The sequence below is a fragment of the Solanum verrucosum genome, unplaced genomic scaffold, assembly GCF_900185275.1.
Source record: "Solanum verrucosum unplaced genomic scaffold, falcon-dt-bn FXZP01000228.1, whole genome shotgun sequence".
Classification (NCBI taxonomy): Eukaryota; Viridiplantae; Streptophyta; class Magnoliopsida; order Solanales; family Solanaceae; genus Solanum; species Solanum verrucosum.
In genome coordinates, this window is record NW_026020210.1 from 3,168,832 (window position 1) to 3,175,952 (window position 7,121).

The 7,121-nt window shown below is 38.0% G+C and overlaps 1 pseudogene; it reads right to left on the reverse strand.

The window, feature by feature from the left end:
* The window catches only part of LOC125830377 (uncharacterized), a 31,647-nt pseudogene extending 25,422 nt beyond the window's left edge, over positions 1-6,225 (reverse strand).
* Positions 6,226-7,121: the final 896 nt, after the last annotated feature.

The window sequence follows — 7,121 nt, forward strand, 5'->3', positions numbered from 1 at the left end:
CTTTTGCTTAGTGGATCCACTAGCTTAATCTTACGTGATCATCTAAAAAGAATGATACGTCAAGTCCCATGTTGGCGCATGGTTCTTATGGAGAGTTGAGTTAATATGAACTCGTGTCCCCATTTCGGTGCTCAATACTACTCCCAAAAATACTTTGGCTCATAAGTGTCTTTAAACACATCTTTCTTTAATTGAGATAATTACTCAAAACTTAGCCCAAAGGCTCTTTTGGAAAACATGATTCCCCTCTTACTCAAATGTAAAACATTTACAAACCTTTTTGGGAAATACTTAGTTCCCTAATAGCTTTTGAGGAATGGACTCAACTTTATGCTCTTGACTTAACTTGAAACTTGAGACTCTTTACTTAACTTGAAACTCTATACTCTTGCTTGACTTGAAACTTGAAACTTGAAACGAAGTTAAAACGTTCAATAACGACTCTTGAAAAGCTTTAAGGACTTGCTTGGACTTACTTCTTAACTTTACTTTACTTGACTCTAACTTCACTTTGACTTGATACTAACTCGCCTTGAATTGGATTGTGGATTCAAGGTATATGACCACACGTTTATAGATGAGTTCTTGACATTTAAACGTACCTTGGGGCGTTGGAAACAACTAGGAAACATAGGTACAATACCAAGGAACATGTATGAGAAAGTGTGAAAAGAATGGGGAAACTTGGCGTCCTTGGCGCTCTGCAAGGCGCGGAGCGCCAGCCCTTGAAGCACAGAAGGCCAGCTGAGGCGCTCTGTAGGGCGCGGCGCCCCAAAGGAGAGAGCTCAGAAGCTCTTTTGGAGCGCGCTGGCAGGCGCGACGCGCCACCCCTTTCCCCAGAAAACTCGACTTTTCTCCCTCCTTTTTCCAACTCTAAACCACCCTAACTTTAAGGGTTTCAACTCCAAACACTAAGGATCATAAAATCCCTCAACAAACAAGAGATTCAACTCAAAAACACAATCAAATCATGTACTAAACCAACAAGAACTTCCAACAACACAACCAACAATTTCAACAACCCAACCAAGTTTTTCTCGGAAAACAAAATGAGTTGGGGGTGTGGGGGAAAGGATCAACCCAACACTAAGAACTCACATACCTAGTAGGGATCACCCCCGACGATATCCACGACGATCCTTGACGAAAATCCTTGCTTGATCTTCTCTTTCTCCTCTTCTTCTCCTCTACACTCTCAAGCCCTAGCTCTCACTCTTTAAAATGGGACCAAAATGATCCAAAAATCAGCCTAACACAACAATATAACTCTAAAAGAAATAGCTAGGGAAAAGACTAAAATGCCCTTAAAATTTCCGGACGGATTCCCTGCCAACTGCCCAACTTTCAATGGACATAACTCGCTCATACGAACTTGGAATCGAGCAAACTCGGTGGCGTTGGAAAGATCATTCCACAAGATTTGCAATCATAACTGGAACTACTCCTAACTCATCCTGAGCTAGGAGTTATGACTGCTCAAAGTTGGCCAAAACTCACTGATTTCTACACTTGACCAATTTTTCAGATTTTTGAATTCTTTCAAAAAAATGACTATTTTCGATTTTTAGGCCTTTTCATAGTTATTTCGACTTACCGGATGTTACAAACACCACACCTCACGAAGATGAAAAAGTCACTGAGCCTTAATGACCATACATTTGCACTCAGCCTCATTACAAGCCTTGATAAGACCTTTTTGATCTTGAGTAAGCCAATTCAAAAGTCGATTGGAAAATAAGGGCAAACGTATGGGTGAAAACATGCATTGTGTTCCTCTTTTTGAGTGTGAGCGTTGCATCTGATTCCTAATCTTTAATTGATTAACCTATAGGTGTATATGGAATCATTCTTTGTGTGAGGGCATTTAGATACTTTTTGTTGAGCTTGAACTTGCACAAGTAGCAAGTATTGCGAGCATGAGAATCTTTGGTAGTAGTGTGTCATAACTTGAATCTTTGAGTACACAGTTGAATTTTGCATAAGTACCTTGAGTCTTGTTATGTATGTTCATGATTTAGTCTTGTGTAGCACTATTTGAGACACCTTGTTGAACGGCTGAACTTAAGTTTGCTTGAGGACAAGCAAAAGTTTAAGTTGGGGGTGTTGATGAGTCCACAAATTGGACTCATTTAGGGCATTATTTTAATAGAAATAATATCCTCAAATGCTTGTTTTGTCTCAATATCTGATGAAAACTCTTAAGTTTTAGGTATTTGAAGTTTTAGTGGAAGCATGGACACTTAGGCGCAAAAATAAACAATAAGGCTGTAAAGAACGAAGAAGCTGAAGCCTGAGAATTTCCAAGCACTCTTGGCAATTCGCCGAAGGGACGTACTCTACCCTTTGTTCCAGTACGCAGAGCCCTGAAGGAGCAGGATCAAAAAGGCAATGAAAAGAGCAGTCGGTGTTTCGCTGAATAATTCCGCAAAGCAGTACTATCTCACCCAATGACACAGAACACGACCATGTTGAAGGCTAGTGCAAGACGGCGACAACTACACTAAAAGGTGAATCGCCGAGTTAATCAGTGATTCCAACTAAACTCGTCGAATGATCCGCCAGCACTAATTTCTGAAGTCTATAAATACTAAAGTTTTTATTAATTTTAGTGAGTCGAACAATATTATTTTTATTTACAATAGAATAGTACTTTTTAGATATTTTCTCTCAAGTTTGGAGAGGGTTTTGGGAACGTGAAGAAAGGAGTTCATCTTTCCCAAGTTGGAAATGGGTCTTCTCTATTCTTCTTCCTTTTCTTAATTCAATGTTTAATTTCTTATACCCATTTGATTTTAGTAACATTTTAGGTGTATTTTGTTATTTCTTGATGTGTGGCTAAAAAACCCCATTCTTGGGGTGTGATTTAACAAATATGTGTTGATATTGTTGTTGGGTCTTGCTTGCTGATAGGTTAGATGTATTTTAATGGTGATTTCACCTAGTGGTTGTGGTTTAATTTAATGGGTTTGTAGTTGCAAATACAAAACCACTCATGTGTTTTCGGCTTTCCCGAGAGGGAGGTCGCGAAACCAAGACCACTAGCCTGATGGCCTAAGGAGTGGGTCTACATGAGGTTCATCCCGAGAGGGTGAACCCTAGTCCCATATCCTAACACTCAGCTCGAGAGAGTGAGTGGGGTAAGGTGTAGGCTGGTCTTCTTGCGGCAAGTGGGTGTCCGAGAGGAACCCATTTGAAACGGGGTAAGTTGCCCAAGAGGGAACTTATTTCCATCTAAAGCTTAGCCTAATCACTATTATCTTACAAATTTCCTATCGAAAGCATGTACCCAACGATTTATCTCAACTCGTATTGCGGTCACACCCCAAGAACTTGTCCCCATACTTGATTTTCTTGTTAATTTTTGTTGTTTTTACTACTTGTGACAAAACCCCCAATTGATATCTGACACTTTCGTGTCACCCTCTTTAATTTACTATGTTTTTGTTTGCTAATGTCTTTATCTATGACTAGTTAGAACTTAATTTTATTTTTCTATTAATTCTCAAAACCACTCTATTGGGACATGACCCCAACCCTTGGTTGAGTTACTATACTATCGACGATTGTAGACACTCGTACCGTAGGTTAGTGTCGTTGGTCACGATAAGCATCACAAACCACAAAGTGTGGATTTCAGCAATGGAGGAGGAACTTGCCATGATTAATAAAAATGATACTTGGGAGTTGGTTGATAGGCCAGAAGAGAAAAATGTTTTCGGTGTCAAATGGGTCTATCGAACAAAGATCAATCCAGATGGCTCCATCTTCAAGCATAAAGCTAGACTTGTAGTTAAAGGCTATTCTCAGCAGCCTGGAGTGGACTTTGGACAAACGTTTGCTCTTGTCGCACGGCATGAGACAGTAAGGTTTCTAGTTGCTCTCGTAGCATAATACAAGTGGAAAATCTTCCATTTGGATGTAAAATCTGCATTTCTCAATGGATTGCTTGAGGAAGACATTTATATTGAACAACCTGAAGGTTTTACAGTTGCAGGTGAAGAAGACAAGGTGTACAAGCTTAAAAGGGCTCTATATGGTCTTAAACAAGCCCCAAGAGCTTGGTATAGTAGGCTGGATTCTCATTTGTTGTCTCAAGGCTTCAACAGAAGCCTAAATGAGCCTACTTTGTACTTCAAAAGGCAAGCGGATGGGATGTTGATTATGATATCAGTTTATGTCGATGATTTGATGATTACAGGTGAAAATCCTCTTGCGGTTCAAGAAGTTAAAAATGAAATGCTAAAAGTTTTTAAGATATCTTATCTAGGAGAAATTAAGTTTTTCTTGGGAATGGAGATATCTCAATCTTGTGAAGGAATTTTCTTGTCCCAAAAGAGGTATGTCTTGAATCTGTTAAAAAGATTCAAGCTTGACAAGTGCAAAGTTGTTGCAACTCCACTTGTTGTGAATGAAAAATTAATGAAGGATAATGGCGAAGAGAGGGCAGATCCAAAAGTTTATAAAAGTCTAATTGGAAGTCTATTGTATCTAACAGCTTCTAGGATAGATATAATGTTCGCTGTCAGTTTGTTACTCGATATATGCAAAGTCCCAGCACTAAGCATTTTGGAGCTGCTAAAAGGGTGTTAAAGTACATTACAGGGACGATTAATTATGGAATATGGTATAGAAATGTGGAGAATGGAGCTCTTATTGCCTATTCAGATAGTGATTGGGGTGGATGTTTGGATGATTACAAAAGCACTTCTGGTTACTGTTTTTCATTTGGTTCCTGCATTTTTTCTTGGAGAACAAAGAAGCAAGATATTATAGCACAATCTTCAGCAGAAGCCGAGTATGTGGTTGCTGCATCTGCTACAAATCAAGCAATTTGGTTAAGAAAGATCTTGTTGGAATTGAATTTGTTGCCAAAAGAACCAACAGTGATCTATGTGGACAATAAATCAGCCATTGCGATGGCTGAAAATCTGGGGCAGCATGGAAGAACAAAGCATATCAACATAAGGTTTCATGCTTTAAGAGATGCCGAGAAGAATGGTGAAGTTAAGTTGGTGCATTGCATAAGTGAAGATCAACAGGCCAATATTCTGACCAAGGCTCTTTCCACTAAGATGTTTGAGTTACAAAGGTTGTTGCAACGAGTTTCAATGAAAAATCTTAAGGAGGAGTGTTAGAAAATTAAGATTTGTCTAGAAACTCCTAGATTGGAGATATTTTGTATTAGATATGTTAGAAAAGTAAGATTTGTCTAGAAACTCCTAAGTTGGAGATATTTTGTTTTACATATGTTAGAAAAGTAAGAATTTTCTAGAAACTCCTAGGTTGGAGATATTTTGTACTAGATATGTTAGTCTTGATTTAAAATGAGTGGTGGTTAGTGAGCCACATAGGTACATAGTTTGGTGTGAGATATTTTGCTTATTATGTGGTTGTAATTCTCACACTTTATCTATAAATACACCATATGTAATGAAACATCTAGTGAAAACAATTGAACTCAAGAAAACTTATGCCTTTTTCTTCACTTTCAGATTTTTTGTAGCAATTTACAGCTGCTATTTCCTACTGTATACACCTTGTAGACCTGAAGTTCTTCTTCTTTTCGTTGTAACAGAAATACTTGAGATGTACTAGGCCAAAAATATGACAATTGTTTATACCCTGACAACACAGTAACATTAGAGTCCTGATAGATGGGCATCCGTCGATAACTCTTTGCAATTGGTCATCTGAAATATGGACATTATTCAAACAAAGAGCCTCAAGACAATCAAATCTTATGTGAGTAGTGATACTATCAAATTCAAAATTGCACTTTCTTAACTGCAATGTTGTCAGGTATTTAGCACCATAAATAACATTAGGTAAACTATATAAACATAAAAAGGAAGGGTGAATCCCTAGGACTGTGACGTTAAGTTTAACCGCCAATTCAATCCAAGTATGCACGTGAGAATCCAATTTTGGATCCTGATATGTAAGGATGAATTGTTCAAGATGTAAGTTTTTTTTGACATGAGATCGCAGAGATTGATCAACCAACTTGACATACTTTTTGGGGCTCATACATCTATTGGTACTGTAGTTTTGTGATTGATGGAATATGAGATTAGGTCCGGAAGACCAAAAAAAGTACCATCTCTTGGATAAAATACAACTTTTAGCTGCCTCTTCGATGTCGAGGTTAGTGCGGCATAAGATGTGATGAATAATATGCACAGGCAATTCTGATATTCTGTCTTCTCCACAAACTCTTTTTGCCATATTGCTTCGTTTTGATTTCTTGGTGTCGTCCTATGTCCTCTTTGAGGGTTTCACTTCCTCCATCATTTATTAAGTAAATAGCCACTTTTAACACTTACTGTCAAATATTAGTTACTATTTTTAACCGCATAATACATAAATATGCTCTTTAACTTGACAAAGATCAGATTCACCCATATCTTATCTAGTTTATATTTAAACCTGAATCCTGCATCTTCTTATATGAAGTTGAACAAATAAACACACGTATCCTACCTGGCATACTATATGGCAATTTGCATCCTATGTGGTGTCCTATGTGTATTATACCATATAGGACTCATGTATGTGTCTACTTGTTCAACTTTATACAAGTTTAAATGTTTATTTGTGCTCACGCAATGTTGAAGGGCATAAATATGAAATGAGGTCAAATTAAAAGGAACATTTATTTATCGGAAAAGGGTCAAAATTGCCCCTGAACTATGCGAAATAGACCACTTATATCCTCAGTTACATATTTTAGGATAAAAAATGTCCCTACTGTTACCCTAAGAGACCACAATTACCCTTAAGACTTAATAAAAGCTATTTGGCAAGCCACATGACACTAATTCCGCCACATAGGCTTGCCAACTAGGATACCCATTAAAAAATTTGACCCAACTAGGATACCCACATGACATGGGATCGCAGGGATTGATCAACCAACTTGACAAACTTTTCGAGGGTCATATAGGTATAATTGGTATTATAGTTTTGTGATTGATGGAATATGAGATTAGGTCTAGAAGATACAACATCTTGCCGGCTCTTTGAGGTCGAGGTTAGTGCGGCATAAGATGTGATGAATGACATGCACATGCAATTCTGATATTTTGTCTTCCCCACAAACACTTTTCGCCATATTGCTTCGT